At 39.9% G+C, this 26,527-nt stretch overlaps 1 protein-coding gene across 9 annotated transcripts in view; it reads right to left on the reverse strand.

Moving 5' to 3' along the window:
- LOC101272154 (peroxisome proliferator-activated receptor gamma) overlaps positions 1-22,612 on the reverse strand; it is a 221,340-nt gene extending 198,728 nt beyond the window's left edge. For 4 of the 9 annotated variants that reach the window (XR_007479747.1, XR_007479748.1, XR_007479749.1 and 1 more), the window contains exon 1: positions 22,470-22,610. The gene's annotated coding sequence lies outside the window, so the exon portion shown is untranslated. Of the gene's footprint in view, positions 1-22,469 lie in introns of all 9 variants that reach the window. The other 5 variants (XR_007479750.1, XM_004284288.4, XM_049716096.1 and 2 more) reach the window with 3 other exon arrangements.
- Positions 22,613-26,527: the final 3,915 nt, after the last annotated feature.

A 26,527-nucleotide genomic window follows, 5' to 3' on the forward strand; every position in this document is an offset into this window, starting at 1 on the left:
GCCCTAAGAGTTGGATCAAACAGAAAACTGGACCAGTTTCTGTGATTTTCAAAGGCAGACAGAATCTATAACCTTTCCTAAAACCCCCTCCCCCAGTAACATCAGTAATCTTTCTGTATCCATTCAGAACTGCACTGTACCATAGAAGGTACCGTTTGCAGGCATAAAATATAATAAGTAGGGCAGAAACAAGATCCATTCTGGGGGCAGTATATATCAAGTATTACAGTTCTTTCATGTTCCCCATCTGGTCAGTTAAATACAGACTGGTTTACATTCATTAGTTTATAAATCCTTCTACTCATTAATATAAGCCAGAGAACCAGGCTGTGAAGAGAGCAGACAAGCCCCTCACATTACAACAAAACCCACACTAGACAGGGTCTGTTCTACTCATCCAGCTTTTTAATATCTGAGATAGGCTTTTTACCAGAATCTAAGTAGATAATAATGCAAGCCAAAGGGAAACTTACTACATTTGTCTGAAATGGTATAAATGGTAAAAGTTGACTTAAGAAATAGGAAAATAATTAAAAATGAAAACGACTGAAAACTTATCAAAGATTTGCTTCCCCAAGAAGCTCTGGGGCTAGATAACTTTATAGATACATTTTTTTCAAGGAAGAAATAAGTTTCTTGCCACATAAACTGTTCCTGAGTAGGAAAAAAAAAGAGTGACCAAATTAATTTTTCAAAACCTAACAAGACAAAATAGTTAACAAGGTAACCTAACAAGAAAGATACCTAACAAGAAAAAAAAACCTCACTTATTAATATTGACTTACAAGTAAAAATAAAATGCTAATGAACGAATGCAATAGTATACTAAAAGAATAAACCACCATAATCAAGTTGGATTTATCTCAGAAAGACAAAGAAGATTTAATATTGGAATACGTATTAAAATAATGTGTTCCAGCACTAGGTTGAATTTTAAAAGAAACCACATGACTATTTCAAGAAATACAAAAGAAAATACTCAATAAAATTCAACATTCATTCTTGAAAATATTTCCTCAAAGAACTAAGAAACTTTAATAACAAGAATATTAATCTCAAACTTACAACCAATATCATCTTAATTGTGAAATATTATAGCAGCATCTCCCAAAATATGTTCTATAGATAACTAGATTCTTTAAGATTTTCCAATGGAAAAGCTTCCACCACAAGATGAATTTGCACATGTTGTTCACATTTGGAGGTTAGTAAAGTACATTAGCATTGTATATGCTCAGTAAGCCCCACAATTAGAAAAAAAACAGTATCAACAATAACAATCTGCTTAGCTGTTTAACTCATTAGTTCTCAAACTTATTTGAGCATTTCTTTTCTCACTTTCCGTTATTTCACTCCTTAACCCACTTCACTGTGGCTTTTGCCACCCACCTTTCTACTGAAACTCAAGCAAAAGTGACAGGTGGTCTCCTTCTTGCTAAATCCATTAGACTTTTCTTGATTTTCATTCTATTTGCCCAATTGTGTGCTGGTAAGTGTTTAACAACTGGCTCTCCTTGCAGGAAGAATGCTCTGGTTTGTAGTGTTTGCTAATTTCTGTGGTGTAAATACTCCCACGGTGACTGACTTAGGGCCATCAACATGACAGCAGAGTCGGGCAGAGCTGGGGCAGCAGCAGCATATTACATGGTATCCCCACCTCACAGATGCAATCCACACCAACACCTCATCGATGTAAAATAATCAGGAAGCAATGCAGTTGGTGTGGTTACTACCTCTGTTTTTATCATAAGTTGTTTCACTGCTCGTATATACAATCTAACTTTTAACAATGGCTGTGGATAACAGTCGGCTCACAAAAATCCTAAAAATTTAACAATTGACTTTCACAAGCCAGTCTGAGCTGGCTGCAGCACCGCCATCTCTGCGTCTGCATCATTTGATATTCTGTGTATCCTCTACTCTTGAAACTGTCTCCTCCCTTTGCTGCCTAGTGACCAGTTACTTTGAATTCTTATCCTAACCCTATGACTACTATGTTAGTCCTTTTTCTTGGTACCTCTTCCTCCTGAGTTCTTCGATCCTATGTGTTCTGCAAGTTCCTTCTTGGCCTCACTCTTACCCATAAACATATCTACTTGCTTACAGCTTCCAAATCTTCATCTCTAACCATGTCTTCTCTCAAGACTTCTAAATCTGTATTTCCAATTTTGGGGGAACACCTCTCCCTGAGTTTCTTCAGGAACCTCAAACTCAACAATTCCTAAGCTGGCTACCCATCTCCTCCCTCTGAAGAATTAAAGACACACAATCCAACACATATTGGACCACTCCTCGCTCCCTGCTAGATGAAAAGGTGTTCTAATCTCTACTCCGGCCTTGCAAAGTACATTCAAGGAAGCTCAGTTCATAACCATAGGCAACACTTCTCACATCCCTTTCCCCCTTCCCTTCGACTTTTTCACACCCCACACTTTCCGAAGTGTCACCTTCAGCAAAAGCCCTCCCAACTCAACACTTTCTCCATTCTCAGCCCAGTAATGTCATAATCTCTCCTTCATCTCTTTCCCAGCACTTTATGACATAGGGCAACTTAAATCTCCTCCAGCTTTTCATGTCCAGACCCTTTCTTCTCATTCTCCAATACTTCAGCACAAAAATCTAGGAACTGACCTTGTAAAATCAACTTTTCTAAGGGTAGGGGAAACGGGTTTTGGGCTGTCAAATGAAAATTCTCTTTGGTGCATTGGGGGAAGGTGAAAGTATATGAACGCTCCCAAATGACTAATTTTTATCCCATTGAACTAAATACATGGGTCTCCCACTAACCCCGCAAATCGCTGATTGATTCCCTTAGAAGCCAGAGTCAAGATGAGCCAATCACATCCTTCCCTAGATTTTTACAACATGCATACAAAATTGGTTATTAAATTGACGTCTATATCCTGAGGTGGCAAAATAAAATGACTTCATTTGAATTAAGGGGAATTTAAGAGAAAGAGAAAAATGAAAATAAAGAATCTCCCAAGGGTGGTCGGTTTTAAGTGACAGTGGAGTTACTGAATTGAATATAAGGTAAAGATTTGGTGATCTAACTTACCTTGTCACAAGTAACCAGAATAAGTACTTTCAAGTTGCTTACCGCTTACATGACACATAAACGGATTTGCAGTGAACCAGAACAACTAAAAGCTTGGATCTAATCCATGGTTACATCTGAATACGGTTACACGTGTGTAGATGTAATTGTTAAGTGTGGAATGGTGCTGGTAGTATGGGGTAGAGTGGAATGGTGCTGGTAGTATGGGGTAGAGTTATCTCATTCTCTGGCAAGTTACATAATGGAAAATTAGACTCTTGCTAAAGTGTGCAAGACAGGGTGGCTGGGTTCAGGCTGCTTGAGTTCAAATCTTAGTTTTATCACCTGGCAGGTTATTTTTACCTCTCTGTGTTTGTTTCTTCATCTGCAAAATAGAGATAATAGTGTATACCTTTTACAGTTTGTTGGAAGAATAAAACGAGATAATGTACATAATGTGCTTAAAATAGAGCCTGATACAGAATAAGTGCTCAGTAAATATTAACTATGACTATCAATTGCTAGGCTACTTTTTTGTGCTTGAGATAATTAAGAAAGAGTCCTTTAGAAGGATGGGTAAATGACAGCTTAGCTGAGGATTTAAACTGTGGAGTAGACTGAAGTGTAAACTGAACTGGAATAAAGCATTCTCTAAGCATGAAATCCTATGGTTACATTTATAAATCAATCATAAACTAAGTTATCCTAATGAGTAATATTACTCCAAAAACTCATGATACCTATTTAGGATTAGGAAGTCGAATGAAACGGTAGATTTGAAATTAAAAAGAAACAATTATGGGGCTTCCCTGGTGGTGCAGTGGTTAAGAATCCGCCTGCCAATGCAGGGAACACGGGTTCGAGCCCTAGTCCAGAAAGATCCCACATGCCGCGGTGCAACTAAACCCGTGCACCACAACTACTAAGCCTGCGCTCTAGAGCCCGTGAGCCACAACTACTGAGCCCGCATGCCACAGCTACTGAAGCCCGCACGCCTAGAGCCCGTGCTCCGCAATGAGAGAAGCCACCGCAATAAGAAGCCCGCTCACTGCAACGAAGTAGCCCCTGCTCGCCGAAATTAGAGAAAGCCTGTGTGCAGCAACGAAGATCCAACGAAGCCAAAAATAAATAAATCCCTGGTGGCGCAGTGGTTGAGGGTCCGCCTGCCGGTGCGGGGGACGCGGGTTCTATGCCCCAGTCCAGGAAGATCCTACATGCTGCGGAGCGGCTGGGCCCGTGAGCCATGGCCGCTGAGCCTGCGCGTCCAGAGCCTGTGCTCTGTAGCGGGAGAGGCCACGGCGGTGAGAGGCCCGCGTACCGCAAAAATAAATAAATAAAATGAATTTATTTTTTAAAAAAGGCAACAATTATTTGTTGAGCTTCTGACATTTGTTAGCAGTGTTCTAAGCGCTGGGGATAATGAACAAAACAGACTAATATTCCAGCTCTTGTGTAACTGTGTAAATAAAGATGTAATAAAAAATATTAGATGGTGTTAAAGGATCCATATGCTATACCTGATATATCTACCATGTGGAAAAAAAGAGGAACTAAGGTTGTTAAAGACAATTAGGAATTATTTCAACAAGCTACTGTGCTTTACTAAAGTTTATGAATTAAGGTCTATTGATGCCCTTCTCCAAATCTGAGGATTAGTGATTCACTAATTTTTTAAAAAATCAGTTGAAATCCAGTTATAAGTGATAATCAATTTTATTTTGTCTCTGAAATAGCAACATAAGCATTTTGCTCATGTTACATTCAGAGTAAAAAATCGCTAATGTACAACATGGTGACTATAGTTGATAACACTGTATTGTATAATCAAAATTTGCTAAGGGAGCAGAACTTAAATGTTCTCACCAGAAAAGAAGAGGGAGACAGAGAGAGAGATTTGCAAGGTGATGGATGTTAATTAGCAAATGGAGGGAAGCCTTTCACATTGCATATGTATTTCAAGCCACCACAATGTATATTTTAAATACTTTACAATTTTACGTCAATTATACCTCAATAAAGAAAAAAATCCCTACTTCCTTATTTGATTAGTAGATTAAAATACATTTCATTTCCATACTATAGTTAGAGACCAAACCAAAAAAAGAGATATTAGGAATTGGGAAACCGGAAAAGGAAGAGGGCAATCGGAGGGAGAGAAACAGAGGCAGAAAAGGAAGGAAAACAAAGAGACAGAATATGGGAAACACCAAGAATGAAAAAGGGGAAAAAAAGGTGTGAACAAGAGGGAATAAAAACAGAGCTAGAGCAAGAATTGAGGGGCAGAGGGAGGCAGGAGGCAGCAAGGAGGAAGAAGACGGGAGAGGAGAGGCTCCGAAACCAGAGTCAGAGGAAATGACGTTTCCTGTTTTAGCTCAGCGGCTCACTGTGGATACAAACATCAGAAAGTCATCACTGGTGTTTTAAATACTGTGCAGAAATTAAGAAGCCACCATAATTATTGAGCCAAAAAGTGTTCACATCGGTAATTACATAAGGATGTTGCCTTCAGCAAACTGTTTTTCTCTAAACTCTCATTTTCCCTACTTCTGTGCCTGTGCTAATAGTAGTTTCCCATGTGAAATGCTTTGTCCACCATCACCCCACGTTCGATGAACAATATTCAATAAATATTTATTGGGAGTTACCTGGTGGCGCAGTGGTTAAGAATCCACCTGCCAACGCAGAGGATACGGGTTCGAGCCCTGGTCCGGGAAGATCCCACATGCAGCGGAGCAACTAAGCCTGTGCACCGCAACTACTGAGCCTGTGCTCTAGAGCCCGCGAGCCACAACTACTGAGCCCACGTGCCACAACTACTGAAGCCTGTGCTCCTAGAGCCTGTGCTCCACAACGAGAAGCCACCGCAGTGAGAAGCCCGCGCACCACAACGAAGAGTAGCCCCCACTTACTGCAACTAGAGAAAGCCCGCACGCAGCAACGAAGACCCAATGCAGCCAAAAATTAAATTAATTAATTTTTAAAAATATATTTATTGAGTACCTACTATATGCCAGGCACTGTTCTAGGAACAGTTTGAAATGTTACATAGATTATAATGAAAAATATCAGCTGTTTCAATAATACACAATGAAAATGAGCTATTTTAACAAAACTGTCTACTAGGCTTGAGATGAAATGAATTTTTTCTTCTGCAGCTAACGTTTTTCTCCACCAGATACCATTGGCACTAAACCAATCCTTATGAAAATCATGTCCCTTATTGAAGTTAAAAGCATTCCAGCATTTCCCCCCAAATATGGTAAGGCTATCACTCCTATAGGAGTCTAGTTCTCTGGATCTTCCCAAGTACAATTAATCTGTGATGATTTTAGCTGCTAAAATGTTGAAGCCTGTAATAACTAAGTGAAATAAGTTGAATAATAAAAGTTATTTGAACTTTCACCCACATCAAAATGGAATCCCAAAGACATTCCCCAAATGGGTAGCCATGCCTGGTCTTGTTCAACCTTGGCGTTACATTGAACAAATGATTTAGAATCACGTCAGCAGCCTGTGATTTACATAACTCACTTCTGCAGAAATTCACGTTGCTTGTGAAAAACATCATATGGAAGAGGAACTTACTCCAAATATGACAATTGGAAATAAATGAACGCTGAGAAGGCATTAGGGAACAGTACTTTCTTTAAAAAGAACTGTGGAACTAACTGCACAGATATGTTTAAAAATCAAATTTGCATTCAAATTTAGGGAAATGTAGTTACCCGTATGATGAAAATGGTCGTACACATTGGTGTTCCAATATGGTCAATTAAGAAAGAAATAGGAATGTAATCTGCAAAAATGCTGAATCACTACTCTGTACACCTGAAACACACAATACTGTAAATCAACTACACTTTCATTTAAAAAAAGAGAAAGAAATATGTTCTCTAAGTTAATGTTGTGGAACAGGAAATCAGCTTAAAGTTGGAAGGGACTTTATAAGCTCCCTAATTCATTTCTTCTATCAAACAAGACTTCTTAACAGATGGCCGTTCAGATTCTGCATGAATCTCTACTGACAAAAGCACTTACTTCCTCACAAGGCAGCCTTCCCCACCGTTGGACAACTGTAGTCATTAGATTCTTTCCTTATCCATTCACCTGTCGATAGACACTTAGGTTGCTTCCATGTCCTGGCTATTGTAAATAGTGCTGGAATGAACACTGTGGTACATGTCTCTTTTTTTCTTTACACTGAGCTCATGTATGCCTCCCTTTAATTTCTAGCAATCCTTCGACAAGGGCTGTCTATGACCCAGGAGCTCCATAAGGGAAGGGACCAGTCTGCCTTGTCACTGCTCTTGTCCGGAGCCAGCACGACACGTGGCACGGAGTAAAGTACCATAAAAATGAGCCATAAACATGAGTAAATGGCTGATGACTGCCCTTATAGGACCCAGTCAGTAAGTCCAGTCCATTTGTCCTTTAGGGGAGTGGAGCTCTACTAGGATGAAGGCATTTGTTTTTTTCAATCTGTTGTGGATACTTTTATAAAATGTAAAACCATGTGCCTAAATGTCATGAGAATATAAACTTTTTTTTCCATTAATGATGTTTTTCATTTCTTTTTTTTTTAATTGAAGTATAGTTGATTTACAGTGCCGTGTTAGTTTCAGGTGTGTACACCTGAAAAGTGATTCAGTTATACATAAATATATTCTTTTTCAGATTCTTTTCCATTATAGGTTATTACAAGATACTGAATATAGTTCCCTGTGCTATACAGTAGGTCCTCGTTGGTTATCTATTTTATATACAGTAGTTTGTATCTAGTAATCCCAAAGTCCTAATTTATCCCCCCCTTTCCCCTTTGGTAACCGTAAGTTTGTTTTCTAATATAAACATTTATAAATGCTTATCCTCAAATCTGCGCTTACCTCGTGCCACGTCAGTAACTAGGAGTGTGTGTGGAGCACATCAGCGCCTAAACTGTCCTCAGAGGCCACTCACTGCTTCGCAACATCCCTCTCACTTTCTCTCTCTCTGTTCCGACAGGCCCTCTTCATGTTTTGTCCAGATTTTGCGATAGCCTCCTAGCTGCTTGCCCTGCACACTACTGCCAAATTAATCTTCTGATTAAATCATCTCACTCTTCTCCTCAAGACCTGGAATCTCAACACTCCTTACCAGATAAAACCCACACTCCTTTGCCTACATTCCAGACCCACTCTCATCTGACCTGAAATCTACATCTCCAATCACGTTTCTCACTCCTCACGCAGACACACTACCCACTTCCAATGGGACGATCTCTGCAAAACGACCCCCCAACACACGCTTATTCTACTAGGCCAGGCTCCGTTTTCTTACACTGGAAATTCTCTCCCCCTCCTCTTAGGCCATCGCAAGCCCTGAACTTCTTTTGCCTTTAGGTAAAATTCACATTCTTAAAATTAACTATTTTAAAGTGTGTGATTCAATGATATTTAGTACATTCTTAAAGCTGTGCAACCGTCAACTCTATCAAGTTCAAAAACATTTCTTCACCTCAAAAGGAAATCCTGCACCCATCAGTCACTCCCCCTGCCCCCCACACCCTGGCAACCACCAACTTGCTTTCTATCTCTACGGATCTGCCTAGTCTGGGTATTTCATATTAACAGAATCGTACTTGGATTCCTTTCTGTTTCTTTCCCTGTATATATATATATATATATATATATATATATATATATTTTTTTTTTTTTTTTTTTGTAGTATGTGGGCCTCTCACTGTTGTGGCCTCTCCCGTTCCGGAGCACAGGCTCCGGACACGCAGGCTCAGCGGCCATGGCTCACAGGCCCAGCCGCTCCGCGGCATGTGGGATCTTCCCGGACCTGGGCACGAACCTGTGTCCCCTGCATCGGCAGGTAGACTCTCAACCACTGCGCCACCAGGGAAGCCCTCCCTGTATATTTTCAAAGCCATTTTTCTTAAGGTTACCCTGTCAATCCCTCAGCTTTTGACGTCTAGTCCAACCCCCATATCCTCTACAGGCTTTCCCTGGATTTACCCTCCACTCCACACTGGTCTTGCCATTTTCTGAATTTTCGTAGTGCTTGTTTTCTGCCTTCTTTAGTTTAGTCTTTAATCACACAGTGCTTTGAATTTTTGGTTAACTGCTTCAACGTTACCCCTTTTTGATTCATGTAGATTATAAACTCCTAGTGCTAGGAGCTGTGCTGTCTCCCTTTGTGCCCAGAACCTACTGAAACTGTATGCAACTCACTGTGTCCAGATGTTTATGAATGAGGAGCAAGTTAAGGAAAGTGAAGTCTTGACCATCAGTGAGAGAGAGCTTCAAACCCATGTCAGTTCTTATCCTTCCTTCTATCATGCTCTCCTCCCTGCCATTGTGCTTCTCAGTGTTGTATGTATGGGTACGGGTCACCTCTTTGCTCTGGTAGGAGATGAACAGGTGTGGCTGCAGGAAGATGATGGCAGGGTGCCCAAGGGTGGAGAGGGTGCAAATTCCCTGCCTTGATCTCTTGCTAAGAGACTCCTACCTTCGTTCTACAAGCACAGATGAAGGTCTACTGAGAAAAGCGGGCATGCAGAGATGTCACAAGGCCACATAAAAAAAGGTTCATATATTTGCTTTGCTTTTATATGTACATCAGTTCCTTTGGTATTTTTGATTTGAAGTGGCTCATAAATGTGTATCTATCTTGTAAAAGGAGATTAACTGTGAAACAATTATGGTAATACTTGTGATTCATACATGAAATCGCTAAGCGTATAATTATTTTATATATTAAAAACAAATGAATAGGTTAAAACTATGTAGTGTTTTATCTAACAATTGCCAAAAAGTTTGAAAGGGAACTGGTTTTATTTTGTGCATGAGTAGTAAGTCGAAGTAACATCTTGTATCACACATCCTTATGAACTTTTCTCCAGCTGTAGTACTAAACAGAATTTGTTACAGTTGCCACTGGAAGCCTCCAAGCAAGAAAATAAAACAGTGCTCTGACCCTTAGGCCATTTAAAACCTGTTCTTCTGACCAGAACAAGTAAAAGATCCAACCTAGAATGCTGAAGGCTATAATTAACATTTTTTTCCCTTTCATATCCCATTTTGCCCGCTTTAGAAGAGCAAAATGGAAATTTCTTCTGGCATTAATTTCATATCATTATGTGTTATGAAAAATGTTAAATAAAATAGAAATAAACATTTTAGAGAGTAATTTAGGGAATTCCCTAAACATGTAGAAAACACTAGCACTGAGAATCCCACATTGAAAAAGCACAAAGTTGTCCTCGATATCCAACCAAGTTTAAAGTACTTATAAAGTACTGATAATGTGCCCAAGTCCCCTGTACTGTAGGCTGTGAATTAGGGAAGGTATGCAGGGCATATATATGTAAGTGGAATAAGAAGAATTACAACATTCATTCCTACTCTCTAGGAACTCACAATTTTGTTTACACAGAACTTGCACATAAAACTTATAAGACCTGACAGCAAACAAGCAGCAAATACAATGTGTGATACAGAATCTGGAGCGCATAAAATTACATTTCAGAGTAGATCTGCCTTCTAATTATGTTTTACTTCAGCTAAGATTAAAGTTAGTTTGCATTTTCTGAGTTCAAAAGCTGGTGGCCAGGGTAAATATTTCACACACATGTTGTATGACAAAGGAAATCAACCTGACATTTAAAGCTTAACATGCATAATAAGAACAAAATAATTGTGTATATGCGCTGTATTTTGTGAGGATTGGAGGTCATTCTAGCAGGCTTGGTCAAATACACATGAATTGGGACTTCCCTGGTGGTCCAGTGGTAAAGAATCTGCCTTCCAACGCAGGGGACGTGGGTTTGACCCCTGGTCAGGGAACTAAGATCCCACATGCCGCGGGGCAACTAAGCCCGTGTGCCACAAACTACAGAGCCCACGCGCCCTGGAGCCTGGGCGTCACAACTAGAGAGAGAAAACCTGCACGCCACAACTAGAGAGAAGCCTGCGCACCACAGCAAAGAGCCTGCGCTGCAATGAAAGACCCCGCACGCCTTAGCAAAGAGCTTGCGGACCGTAACTAAGACCTGACACAGCCAAAAAAAAAAAAAAGAAAAAGAAAATAAATAAATATTTTTTAAAAAGGCATCACCATCTGTTGGGGATGGGCAGATGGCTGCACTTTATTAAAAAACAAAAAAACAAAAAAACAAATACACAGGAATCGTGATATGGCCTAAAGACACAATGATGTCAATACGCTGTGTTCCCATCACTTAATTATTTTCTCAGCTTTCACTGTGTGGTTATTTGCCTGCCTAGTGCTAGCTGCTGGTTCCCCTACCCGGTCTGAAAGGCACCTGTCCCACCATCTATAAGGCCATGTCACCAGGTGGGCAGATTTTGTTTCCTGTATAAGGATATTTGGTGCTGAAAAGCAAGCAGTCATTTGATAAACGTTTATGGATTTTGAATAAACCATGGTCAAATCTGTAAAATCTGAAGGTTTTGGTTACAGCTGCATTGAAATGTACTTTAATAGTCCATGTCTATATATGAAAAAATTAATTCTTTTTAACTTCATATAAATTCCTTCAAAATCTATTTTCCTTATCATTTTTTCCCAAAAGTTTCATGCTGTTCAGGATTTCTCTCTAAGCGGTCAGTAATATATTTTCTGCGAATTTAAAAACAACTGAAATGGTAGTCAGACAACTGGACTGTGAATAAAGAAGTTGGAAATAGCTATAATACTTAAATTGACCAAAGGATGGTCATTTGAAATAAGATCTGGGTCTCCCTTTACTCAAATATTATATTCCAGATATGTAAAAGTTCTAAATATGCTTTTAAAGGTAAGTAGCTAACTTTATTTCCCAGGGAAAAAAAGTTGTGTGTTTTTTTTTTCACTCGAATGGGATAGTCCCAGTGAAATTTGTTTTACATTTTTGTTAGGTGTAAATAACTTTTTTTTGTAAATAAAGTTAGGAACTATATTCACTTGGATAGTTAACCATTTAAATATATCCATTTTGAGAATATTATAAAATAAACCCTTCTGCAAAGTGAGTAAGTACCCTATCATTTGGATTTTCAAGAATAGTTAATAGCTTATTAACAAAAGATGCATTCCTACATCTTTTGCTAATAAACTTTACTACTGAGGGAGAAAGTAATATAGTAAATACATTATACATTATGTGTGATACATACTACATACATATAACCTAAAATACGTAATAATAAGAGATTTAGGAAAAATATTCAAGGACACAGGTTTTTCCCTACTTCACACATAACTGAAAGACAGCCACCTGGCTCCAGGCTGGCCTGGCAACGCTGCCGGGTCACAAGGCAGGGATTAGGCTATTGCTTACTCTTAGTCACCATCTCGCCCATTAACATCCTTGTTAAATCTAGATAACAATACTCATGAACGTCAGGAGGGATGTACTTGTCTGTCTTGTTCATTGCTTTATCCTCCTTCTCTAAAACAGCTCTCTGCACAAAGTAGGAGCTCAACAGATTTTGGTTGAAGAAGTTAAGTCTTCATTAAAAAGGAGCTTCTTCTCAGATTTGCTCTGGGGGGGTGGGTATCATCGCCAAGTTTGTGTTACCCACAAATTCTGAGAGCCATAAACTGAGTTTTGTTAGCTGAGGTTTGCCTTGGGCTGTATTGAGAATTAAATCATCAGAAATGGTAGGGGCAGGGGGTTTGGGGGGAAGCGAAAGAAGAGACAAATATTACTTTAGTGTCCCTGATATAAAGTTTCTAAAAAGCTTTTAAAACTTTGTTTTCATTTAGATAAAGACTATTCCAAAGACATCAGACTGATATAAATTTCTCAAAAGAAGTTCCAAAGAAAGTGACAAGAAAAATGTAACCTGTAATCTGGGTCAAAGGCAAAACTACTTAATATTCCCTTTGGGATTTCTAGAACAATGCAACAGAAAAAAGGAAAAATTAATTAATTCAAAGGATATTGCTCTGTGTATGTGTATTGTATACACACACACACACACATATATATTGCTGTGTATGTGTGTGTTTGTGTGTGCGTATATATATATATATATATATATATATATATATATATCTTTTACAGTGTTCACTCAGAGGTCTGACAAGATTTTGGGAAACCTCTACTCATTTGCTATTTTAAAGCTCTTGTTATTTTAAAAATTATGATCACAAATTACATCAAGGTCTCATAATGACCATTTGTAGTAGAAGTTTACCTTCATGTGCTTCTCCATCAGCTATTTATGGTTATAAGTTCAGTATTCTGTCAAGAGTTAGAAGACAAATAACTCTATCCTGAGGTTATTTAATTTTAGGGGGAAAAACCCCATAATAGATATACATATTTTTTAGAAAAAGACTTAAAAGGGGGGGGAGCTTGAAAATAAAATAGCTCTGGAAACCACTGTCAAAAAAAAGCTTGGTTGTTGGTGTATGCTAAAGATCAAAGAGTGCACAGGCCCAAAGAAATCAACAAAATCAAACCTTATGTATGGCTGAGAAAATTAAGAGGCTGTGACAAAGATGGGATATTTTTTCCACCCAAATACAGGCAAGTCCAGCAGAGTACAGAGAAGCCCAATATATGAAGTAAAATTATGTATGAAATAAAACTGGGTATAATAGCAATGAATTCATGTAGTGTCTCACATTATCGTCGATGGCTTTAAAGGAATAAAAAAGCTAGAGGGGTTCTCAATGTTTAATTTACTTTTTGCTTGATCTTTACTGATCAGCGTCATAGACATACTTAAAAAAAGCAATAAATGTAGGCTTTTAATTATAGACGTAATTTTATATTACTGGCTAAACTTTGGAAAAGAGAAAAATATAAAAACAAAAAGCCCTCCATACCTCACTTTTTTTTTTTTTTTTTTTTTTGTGGTACGCGGGCCTCTCACTGTTGTGGCCTCTCCCGTTGCAGAGCACAGGCTCCGGACGCGCAGGCTCAGCGGCCATGGCTCATGGGCCCAGCCGCTCTGCGGCATGTGGGATCTTCCCGGACTGGGGCACGAACCCGTGTCCCCTGCATCGGCAGGCGGACTCTCAACCACTGCGCCACCAGGGAAGCCCCAATACCTCACTATTTTAATATAACTGTCATAATTTTTGTATAGTCCCTTCCAGACTTTATATATACATGTTTATATAAGGTTGCAATCAATGGTGCACATACATTCTTTATGTTACTTTTTTAAAAATATTTTTCAGGTTTGCTCTAGTTTTCTAATTTGTCATTGATAATTACATAACATTCCACCTAGTGATTACACCATAATCTACTTAACCATTCCCCTGCTGTTGAATAGTTATTTCCAAATATTGGTTCCTATAACAATGTTCCCATGAAGGTCTTTGTGTATGTGGCTTGTCCTATGTCCTACATTTCTTTGGAAAAAAATCTCAGAAGTGAGGGTATAGCAGCAGAGGGTGCAATATATTGCCCAATTGCTTTTTTAGCAGGCGGAACTAAGTGTCAGTGACATCAGCTACACATAAGAGTACAAGTTTCTTCAATTCCTGAATTACAGAATTTTAGGATTTAAAAAAAACTGTCATCAACAATCGCTAAGACTGACACATTTTCTACTGTTATTAAACTGGAACTGAAGTTTACAAATCCATATCTTGTAAGTCTGTTTAATGTGGGTCCTCTAGGGCCATATCATCCTCAGAGATTTTATAAAATCCAGTCTTTGAACTTGGAGACTCAGGATTCATGGCAACCATTCTAAGGTAAGCGGAACCAGTGATGCTTGGACTAAGACGGGAGCCGGGGAGCCTCTACTGACACAAGCTTATTGAAAACAAGTCTGAGCTTCTCTAAGTAATAAAATGCCAAACCAACAGAGGTAATTTTACAGGATGACCTCAAGAGAGTCTACCAATAGGATAATATGGCAAGGGACTTAACTATAGGCAAAAGTAAGGCCTACTAAAAATAATCCAAATTAACTGCGCAGAGCATTGGGCTCTAGGCTCTCAGATGGGATGCAAGGATCACCTGGAGTGAGAGGTTTCCAAACACTACACATGAGAATCCCCTGAAGGGCTTGTTAAGGGACAGATCACCGGGCCCCATCCCCAGAGACTCTGATTCAGTAGGTCTGGGGTGGGGCCCGAGAATTTGCATTTCTACCAAGTTCCCAGATGACGCTGATGCTGCTGGGCCAAGGACCACACTTTAGATTATTTCTTTATTCTTTTAAAATCATGTATTAAGTGCCTAATAAGTACCATGCTATGTGCTGGAGATACAAAAAGGAATAAAACCAGTTAGTACCTGCTTCAAGAAATTAATACTCTATGTTTTTGTAAACATTGCACTGCTCTAGTCCTAAAAGTCAACAAACTTGGACCTTGTTGAAAACAAAGTTTAAAAATATATTATATTCCCTTTAAATAAAGCCAGGGTATTTCTAATTAGTTCCAAATGCTTTAGGAAAACATGTAGTAATCCTACAATGGCAAATGCCTGAGTGTTTTCTTCACTCTTCTGGATTTTATTAACATATGCAAATAATTTGTTACAGTATCTTCTTCATTTATATATATATACCATTCATGTGTTTGTTCTCTTTCATAACTCCATCCACCATATAAAAAAGAGAAAGATTTTCTATAAGTACTTGTCCTTACACAATCTAAACATTGTTTACAAAACCCAGGTAATTATCAACTGACAGAAAAGAACAACATTGAGTACAGTAAGACTTGGGGATTCTCTGATTTAGATTCAGACTTCAGTAACACCGTGGAAAAGTGAATGACAAGTAAGCAATATGCTTAGTCATACCCATGAGGGTGGCCTATACTTGTTAAACACTGCCTATCAGCTGATTCACAGAATTAATGAACTTGTTTTTGAGGTGACTGCTAAGCTTCTATTTCTATCAGATACATGTTGGCTTCCCATAACTATTTTTGGCAAAAAAAATAAAAGGCAAAATAAACTAGGTATAAAATTTTGTGATCTGTGGATCTGCCAAAGTATTAGGCATTATTTGTATGTCTTTGGCATATTGTTTATGACATGATTGAAAGACTCCTCTCATTTCAATCTATTAGAAAGCTACTTTAAACGTCTGGAAGAACTCATGAAGAGATTACATAATTTGTTTAACGTCACAGAGAAAAGACATAGCGAGAGGTAATATTCAGATATCTAATTACATGAACCAACAACTAACTCCTGGCCTTAAATCTGATAAGATTTCTTGGATAAACTGACATTTAGCAATGACAATTTGTTTTTCTGAAGGAAAAAAATGGTTCAAGGAAGAATTACAATGCATGTTGATTTTTTTTTTTTTTTTCCCCCCGCACCACACAGCTTGTGGGATTTTAGTTCCCCAGCCAGGGATCAAACCTGGGCCCACTGGCAGTGAGAGCACAGAGTGCTAACCACTGGACCGCCAGGAAATTCTCGTGTGTTGATTTTTAAGAGAAAAACAAATGCATGTGTGGGACATATTCCTTCCTATCACGGCTATTTCAAGTGGCTATTTTCATATTTGGTTTCATGAAGGTTGGTTTACGGAAAACTGGGGACATGAATCACTTTAATTTTATTTTTCCTTCTCCTGATCCCCTCTTTCAAATTCCAAGTGTGTTTACTATTCCTTAAAAGCCTTGTTTGCAGGTAGCAAGCAAACCAGGAGCTAACCTTTCAAATTTTTGCTGAGGATGTCTTAAAGAATTAACCCTGCTGGAAATATTGGCATTTTGCAAGTGGACTCCAAACTTTCAAAGGACACAGATGGTGTTGGCGGCAAAATGAAGGCCAGTGGGGTGGGGTCAAGGTTAAGGAGTTCTTTCCAGCACCTCATCGTTGCCCCTGGCAGTCTGATAGGTATGTTTCCCCATCGCCTTCACTGTAAAGGAATAGTTGTTACTCCTTAAACACGCAGGATAAGAATATCCTCTTTGCATTCACTTTCCCAGATCCTCTCCTGAAGCAACTTATAGAGCCCAAGAGAGAAACAGTGCAAAGTGGCAACTTTAGAATTTGAAGCTGTCCTAAAAGTCTATGATGTCACCGAGGGGCAGGGTAAATTCTTAGAAACCAACCCTTTCATCCAGGTGTCTGTACAGTTACTGTGCAACCCACACACAGATCTCTTACACTCCCACTCAGGGTATTTCCCTACTTTTCTTCCTCCTATCTACCTTCTCCTTATCTGCGGTAAACTGTGCAGACTTCTCACCCCAGGTCTGCGCTAATCTGAACTCTTCCCAGAAGGTCAGGAAATCTGTCTCAGAGAGGCTTATCCACACATCACAATTCTCCTAGATGAGTCCACAAATTAAAGTGCTCCTTAAAAAATCAGTTAAAACTGGCAATGAATTTATTTTCTAAAAACCAGTGAAGTGGAAGAAAAATGTTTCTTAAACAAGACACTGAAGCAAACTGAACTAAACTACTACAGGATTGAGTGTAAATCCTCCCTGTAAGGTTTTAAATCTCTATTGCAAATGATTCATGGTACATGAATTGATGACTTCATTTCTTTCCTTTACATCTGAGAAATCACAGTAGAGAAAACAATCTCATTGCAGCCCGTCCCTCCAAAGATTTTCAAGTCGAGAATGGCCTGGTCGCTGGAATAGCTGAAGGTATAGCAATGGCTGTGAGAAAGCCAAACTAGAACGTGAAGAGAGTGGAAATGAGGGCTGCTCCCCACTCCCCACCTGCACAGGGGAAGCCACTGAAAACATGGAACACTCATCTACAAGCACTGGCCTAAGCCTTTCTTTGACTTCTGCTCCCCCATCCTTTGAGTTAGGTCCCCACTTGGGCTCTGTAGCTGCATACTCAGGGAACAGGGTGAGGGGTTCAGGCCTGGAACCAAGGCCCTTACTTGCTTGCAAAGGAGACAATAAAATGGATTACTTAACAATCCATAAGGAGAATTTAAAATTTATTATTTGGATGACGCACAGTTAATTATATGCTTTTCCAGTGAGTCCCTACTAGTAAACTGTTGGGTTCCTAGGAGGCAGATTCACTTTTCAAGCCATTAAAAGTCTATTTTTTGGCTGCAGTTTCTTAGAAAGAGCCCCAAGCTTTATGACAAGCACAGCCACTATGTAGTCTTTAAGCTGCGATACTAAAATGTCTTTTGATCTGAAGGATCATAGGCCTCACTAAAAAACAAACACACATTAAGTATTTACAGGGTGCACCATAAAAATATGTAAAGAATAGAACTTTATCAAATAAAAGCACAGCCTGCACCTTCTAAACGCATTAGACATAGAAACGGACACGAAAGGATATACACTGTGTCTACACAGGACTCACAGAGATATTATCAGTAAAACAAAAATGATTCCTAGGCTGATTTTTGTCTGAAGTCACCAGAGAATAGGAAATACAGTTTTAAGCTGAATAATGATGAAATTTCTCATTTCAGAAACATTTTATAAATCGATCACCACATGGCAAGCATTATCTTCAGTTTATTCTTAACAATAATCTCAAAATTAATACTAGGGTGAACTAAATAGTTGGAAAAGTATTAGCTCAATTAAATTCAGGGCCAAGGTCATATCATTTAAGATACACAGGTTTGCTGATAAAGTCTTAAAGTCATACAAAAAAAAGAGCACAGAACAATAATTGCAATACTTTTCCCATTTCATTGATTAGGAAATGGAGATTTAGAATGGATAAGTGACTTGCCTCACTATAATAATTAAAATGGTTAAAAATGTAAACATTCACATTCTGAATTAAATATTTGCTATTAAAACATAGGTGTGCATTGACTGTTGAAGAAAAATATGAAGAATACATAAACCTGTTTTTTAAAATAAAAAAATAAATTTAAGTATATACTATTATCGGGGATAGCTGTTGTCTTAACATCTCCAAAAGTTTTCCCCAAAATACGGTCTATTTTATTTGAGCTGATTTCCTTTCAAGAACCTACTTAAGTACTGTAGGTAAATAAAAATTAAAACATGACATTTTTATTAAATAAGCTTCAAAAGATATGCCATATAACTCCCCCAAGCCTACCTCTGTATTGTGATACAATACAAACAGTAAACGACAAAGCCGAGGAAGGTTACAAATAATCTTCAATTTGAAAATTTTATCTAGAAGGCTACGAAGCTAACTGAATGTTGATATACTGGGGCTATCTATGCTAGCAAGGTGGTTATTTACAGATCTTACTGTACTTTTGTGGAGTCAAATTAGATCGGTTTCAAAGGACCTTTGTAATAAGCATTTTAAATCGCTGCCCTTTTCGTTGCTTTTAGGCCTTAAGAGAGAAAGGGACAGGGCCTTAAGAGAGGTCAGCTACCCTCATGAGGAGATCTGTTAGGAAAAATAAGAAAAGCAAGTTAGAAATTCACTTTAACAATTTTGAAGGTGTCAGGGGGCATATGTTTACGCCTATAGACTGGTGACATAACAAGTTTTCTCGATTAGTGATTTAAAAAAAAAATCCTCTACAGCTGATATTTATTTAGTGGAATCCTACGAGACCAAAAAGTTCTTCCGGTATATTTGCCACACCTTATGGCATTATTATGTTTCTAAGTTCAAGTGACAGTGAATTGAGCAGAACACCCACAAATTAGAATGACCAACATTTTCTGTCCTACCCATTGGACATATATAAATCCTAGGAAAGAAGAGAAAGTAATAGACCAGGATATATAAAACATTTGTAAAGTATTATTTTAATATTGTTTTCATGAAAGTCTCCCGTTATTAAAAACCATTTCACAATTTGAAAACTAAATGAAATGTATTATTAATACCTGTGTATGCTTCCACAGCTGTGCCACTCACACAGCTTTTGAATACAAAATGATCTTGATAATTAGGGTTAATGGCAAACATCCTTATTTTCAGAGAATTACAGAAGAGAAAAATAAGCATTTGTTTATAGTCATATAACTTACTAAGAGCAATTAGCTGTGATCAGTAATGTATTATTTCTAATGCATAATCCTAAAGTCATACTTTTTCTTCTCTGTATAAATTTTAATACACAGGAACAATACAACTTTAATGTCACAGGGATTTTGGAATTAATATTGTGATTTTTTAAAAACTACAATTTAATGGTTTTTAAAATGTAGTTCTGAAAAATATACAAAGAAACGAACAGTAAGGAAACTAGTCCCTTCAAAGAAAATAGTGTATTTAATTATTAAAAATGCCAATTGCAAAACTATTTTCAAGGTATTCTAAGTTTAATAAAGAATATGACGCTGGTGGATATTTTAGTTTTAATTAAAAAAAGAAATTATATCCTTTTAAATTTAAAAGAATGAAAAAAAAAGTGCCCAAAAAACTTAGCCTGGAATTCTCCAAAACTTTGTACTTCACTGATGCCATGTTTTCATAGCAGTTATCATAAAAGCAAGAAACAAACTTTTAAACGTGAAAAAGTTCTGATTTAAAAATTAAATCACCAGGTTTTTCCCCCCTTCCACTGATTTGCAAAAGATTGAGCAGTCGGTCACTAATTGATTCTAAGACCTTTGAATTTAAGATATAATCATCGGCAAGTGAAGTGTCAAATATCATTATAATTTAAATAAAGGAGAATGATGAGAAGTACACATTAAGACAAAAATGGATGCTTTTGTAACCAACCTCACTTTTTAGCTAACAGCATTCATTTTACAATTTTGTATATTAAAGAATACTATGGTGCCGTACAAACTTCAGAGTGAATCTGATTGAAAACAGACAACACAAAAATTGTTTTCAAACTTGAAAAAGATCTTTGGAAATATCACTGCAAAAGCTAACTGGTAGCATCTCTGAGTATTTTCTACAGAACTTTCATAGGAGTGGAAGGTATTTCTTTAGAAAGAAGCTGCAATGAGTGTCTATGTCAGTCTCTATTCCAAAAGGGTTTTCTAAATCATCTAGACCATCAGGAGGTCCTGTTTTCAGTCAGCGATTGATCACTTAGCTATGAACAAGAAGACTGCCACCGAATACCTGGGATCTGACAAGAACTGCCCAGCTCCTTCTAAAGGGTGTCAGTCATTGCTCTCAATAACTCCAGTTACAATTTGTTTCATGAATGATAAAAAGTTAACATGAAAATAATGTACTTTAAAATCGAGTTTTTCATACAACTCAGTCATCTTGCCTGGTTTTGTTTTCAGATGATGATCTATACAAATTAATTTTACATTTTGACCCCAATTTTGAAAGGAAAAGAAGAAAACTTCAGCTTCTTCATGACAGACCAGTTTTTTTTTTTTTTACTTTATGCTTCTTAAAATAATTGACACTATTTTCCCAACCATTATTCTCAGACCCAAGTGAATTAAATTCTCGCGGTAAAACAAGAACACAACAAAATAGTAACGATATAATATCATCACCACGATCATCATGATCATCATCTTGCAAATTTGGGACGCATCACCAACACATTTCAACAAAGTGCAGTTACAGAAGCCGACTCACCTAAGCAATGGGAGTTAAGAATTTAGAAACGCAGCCTTCTGATCACCAGCAGAGGTAAAGGCCCCTTCTTTACCTAACAAGTGACCTTATATAAAACCAGCAGATAGGTTACTCCCAGTTTCTGCCTCCTTACCTCAGGCTCCTCCCCAAATACCGAGACAGAAAGTACCACAAATACACACCCACTTTCCACCCCTTACACGGAGGGACCAGAGACTTCGGTTTAGCTGCCCTACCTCCACCTACCCCAGTCAGGCTCCGAAGAGCAGGAGTCGAGCCTGGCACGTGGAGGAACCAAGGCGCCGGCAGGCCATCTTCCCGACCACTGCGGGGGTGGGAGGGGGCCGCGCTCTCCATCCCCTGCCCTCCGGCAAGCCAGCCCCCATCCCCGGCCCTTCCACTCGGCTCACCGCCAGCAAAGTGCTTAAGGGCACCTAGGCTGGGTGACCCCCAAGTGCGCCCCTAACTTAACTGTCACCACGACCCCGCAATGGTCACTGTCTGGGTGCTGGAGCCGGACTCCGTCGCCGCGGGACGCACCCGCACGGGATCCCGTGCCCGGCCCCGAAGTACCCCGGGAGCAGCTCTCGGACCCTGCGCACTTTCGCCGGGGCTCGAAGACCCAGGTTCTCTCAGACCCCCGGTCAGGCGCGCGCCGAAGGGCCCGTCACGGCCGCGCGGAGCGCACGGGCTTGCGTCGCCGGCGCGGACCGCCGCTCTCCCCCGCGCGCCCCGCGCGCAGCCCGTGCCCTCCGCCGCCTGTGTATTAGCCCTGCGCCGGGACGTCTCCTCAGGGCGCCACCCTCGGCCGGGACCTGTCAGCCCCGGTGCCCTCGGACCACGACCCGTCCGCCCGGGGCCCCTCCGTTCCAGAGCCCGTCGGCCCCTGCCCCCCGGAGCGCGCCTCAGCGCGGGTCCCTCAGGGGCCCCGCGCCCCTCGGCGAACCCCTCCGTCCACGGGCCCTCGCCCGGCGCCGCTGCCCCGACCGCCCCTGGCAGCCCGACCCTGACCTGCGGCGGTAGCCTAGCGGTCCGCTCCGGTGTCCCGGTGGCCGACCCAGCGCCCTAGGCGGCGGCGGCTCCGGCTCGGGCTCCGAGTGCGGTCGGCCCCGCCTGCAGCCGCTGAGCCAGGCCGGGCCGGGGGCGGGCGGGGGCGGGGGCGGGGGCGCGGGGCGGGCGTGGGGGGGGGGGCGCTCGAGGGGGAGGGCAGCGGCCGGGGCGCCGCCGCCCCGCGCACAGTAGGACTCCTGCTCGCCGCGCCCACCTTCCCTGGAGCCCCTACTCTGCGCCCGGCCTTGCTTGTTCCTCACAGCCGCCGCTGGGAGGCGACCCAGAAATGGTCCCATTTTCCCTGAGGAGGGACCGGCCGGAGCCCAGGAAGATGCCCACGGTCACGTCGGGGAGAGCCGAGGTGTGGAGTTCCGGAGCTGCCCTCCCTCTCCAGGCCCGCGGGTCTCGCCTTCGCAGTGGTCTGCGGGTGTTTTGTTTTGTTTTTTTCTTTTCCTCAAGTTCTTTTCGATGACATTCTTAAAAAAAAAAAAAGAAAGAAGAGCATATTTAGGAGCACCTGGTTTTTATCCCATACGCAATGGCGCTGCACACTCTGCTCCCCCCGCTTTCGCATTTGTACTTCCCACTGGTATTCATTATTCACTTAGAGCGACAAAGTTTTAATTGCAAAAATTTTAAGTATTCATTAACCTCTGACAGAATTTTTAAACTTCTTCAGCAGTGTTTTTTACGCTGAGGGACCCGGACACATGGTGCGGGGCTGGGGCGGGACGCGGGGCATGGGAATCTTAAGTTTGCAGTTTGAGGAGCAGTTTGGGGTCGAGCTTCCTCGTGCATGGACCAGGTGGACTCTGGGCAGCTTCATTTCCTGCCGCTCCCTTTATCGTGACCCGTCCAAAGGGGGTTGATAGATGTTCAGCCAGAAAGCCTCCTAGTCTTCTGGACTTGAGGCCTGACTTTCCTTACCTTTTTCCAATCCCATTTACTGAACATCCTGTTCTGGGCCTGGCCGTCCTTGGGGAGCAAAGGTGCATAAAAACTGTGATTTTAAGCAGCTTATCAATTACTTGCCCAGGATTACTTGCTCCAGTCCTTTAGCGTCTTAATTGGTTGGGGATGGCTAGTTCTTTTTCCTCTAGGGCAGCTGGTCCTTGTTTGCAGTTTAAAGTAAAACATTATGAGGATGGTTATCACCTCGGAAGGTTCAGAGCTTAATTCAATAGATTCATGCTCTCCACCTGTCCCATAAAATAGGAAGTTAAGAGCCACAGCTGAATAGGGACTTCAAAGAGGACCACTTTATTTATCACTGAAAAACACCATTTCCTTGCCTGCCGTTTAGGTAGTCAGATTGACACGGCTCAGCATTCTACACTCCAGCATAGAAGTGCTGCATGCATCCCTTCTTTTTTAAAAAAAAATTTATTTATTTATTTATTTTTGGCCACGTTGGTTCTTCATTGCTGCGCGTGGGCTTTCTCTAGTTGCGATGAGCAGGGGCCACTCTTCCTTGCAATGCGTGAGATTCTCATCGCGGTGGCTTCTCTTGTTGCGGAGCTCGCGCTCTAGGTGCGTGGGCTCAGTAGCTGTGGCTCGCGGGCTCCAGAGTGCAGGCTCAGTAGTTGTGGCGCACGGCTTTAGCTGCTCCACGGCATGTGGTATTTTCCCAGACCAGGGCTCAAACCCATGTCCCCTGCATTGGCAGCCAGGAAAGTCCCTAAATACCGTACACTTTAAATGTACAATCCAATGATTTTTAGTTTGACAGAGTTTTCTCCCCCACTTTTATTGAGAAATAATTGACATATATCACTGTATAAGTTTAAAGTGTACAGCATGATGGTTTGATTTACATAAATTGTGAAATGATTACCACAATACGTTTAGTTAACATTCATCATCTCTTATAGATACAATAAAAAGAAAAGAAAAAAATTTTTTCTCCTTGTGATGAGAACTCTTAGGCTTTAATCCTTAATGCCTTTCCTATATATCATACAGCAGTGTTAACCATAGTTATCATGTTGTCTATTACATCTCTAGTACTAAATTATTTTTCTTCCAGTTTTATTGAGATATAATTGACATACAGCACTGTATAACTTTAAGGTGTACCGTATAAATGATTTGACTTACATGCATCATGAAATGATTATCACAATAAGTTTAGTGAATATCTATCATCTCTAGTACTAAATTATTTTATAACTGGAAGTTTGTACCTTTTGACCACCCTCCTTTAATTCTCCCTCCTCCCACCTCTGGTGGCCACAAATTTATAGGTCTAGCTCTTACATTTAGGTCTATGATCTATTTTGAGTTAAATTTTGTGTATGGTGTGAGGTAGGGCCAATCTGCTTTTCGTGGAGAAATACTGATAATTCAACAATATTGACTAAGTGGAATCTCACCACAGTGAGCTTATAACTGGTACAACATTTTAGAGTTGATCTGAATAGTTTCTAAACTTTCTTCCAGATTAAAAAAAAAGCGATTTTCTACTATACATAAAATAGGTAAACAACAAGGACCTACTATATAGCACAGGGAACTCTACTCAGTATCTTGTAATAACCTATAATGGAAAAGAATCTGAAAAAGAACATATAAATGTATAACCGAGTCACTTTGCTATACACTTGAAACTAACACAACAGTGTAAACTAACTAACAATAAAAATTGTCATTTTAAAAAGTGATCTATAGTTAGTAAAGCCTAAAAATGTAAGAAGTTAAGCAATAGAAATAGAAATAGCATAAATCTATTTTTTAAACTACTGGTCTTGATTTATTAGTGGATTATGAAATCAGTTTACTGGGTCATAACCAATTTTTTTTATAAGTCAAATAATACAGAACACAAGAGAACAGAAACTATCAGAATTCTTCCCCTAAAGTGTTGCTTCATAACTTTTGTGTTATGTGTGTGCGTGTGTATGTATTTGTATGTACCAGGAGTTGGTGTAAAATGTATTTCTTACTGTGGGGCCACATTTTCAAAAGCTGGAGAAACACTGTATAAACTATAATGCAGAATTCTTTCATTCCACAAACATTTACTGAGTGCTTATTTTGTGCCAGGCCCTCTGCTAAGTCCTGGGGACAATATGATAAATAGCACATGGTCTCCACCCTGCAACAGTGCACACATGCAGTTCCATCCACATTTAGCTTCTAGAGATGAAAGATTGTGCCTTGGTTCACTTTTCCCCAACCACAAGGGCTTCTTCCAAATATTGAGGTTTGGTCCTGAGGCACTTATTTTTCTGCAGTTAATGCTCAGTTGTTAATCTCATTTGAGATTTGCAGACATATTTGCTTTTCTTCCAACTAGGGGAACTTTGTTCCCAGGTTCATAATTGCATACTCTGTTTATTATACTGGGAAGGAAGTACAGGTCTAGTAGTGGGAGTTGGCCTTAACTGAATTGATTCCCAGTTTACTCCAACTATACTTAAACTACCCCTACTGACGGACCTCAGGTATTTTTAAACACTGGTATATTACTTTTAAAGGGAAACATTTTAAATCATGACAAAAATTTTATTTTCAAGGCATTCAGCAAAACAGCATTGGCATCAATAGTGAATGACATGTAACCATTTACCAGATTGAGTTTAGGAAAATTAATGTGCTGTATTTCCAGTCATCCAGTGGGGGCTGGGGGAGGGTCACTTATTTACAGCAGCTGTGCGCAGTCATGGCTCTGACATTTGCTCCTCTAACTGAGATACCATTTCTCAGTCTCTAGACACCATAAATTCTCAGGAGATTTAGATGCTCTTAATTTAAAATTAAAAAAAAAATGATAGCCAGTGCAACATGTTGGACAGGTTAAGTGCGCACGCACACACACACACACACACACACACATACACACACACACATCTACTTTGTGAATGACTCTGTTGTGTTCCCACATATGATTTTTAAGTCTAGTTATGAAATTTTACCTGCAATCTCCCAATTTTACTTTGAATTTTATTAAGGTCCTTTTCTCCTACTCTTGCTTTTCTGTCTTATCTTGCCCTTCACCAAATGACTTGCCTATTTTTATA

Source organism: Orcinus orca, chromosome 10, assembly GCF_937001465.1.
Source record: "Orcinus orca chromosome 10, mOrcOrc1.1, whole genome shotgun sequence".
Taxonomy (NCBI): domain Eukaryota; kingdom Metazoa; phylum Chordata; class Mammalia; order Artiodactyla; family Delphinidae; genus Orcinus; species Orcinus orca.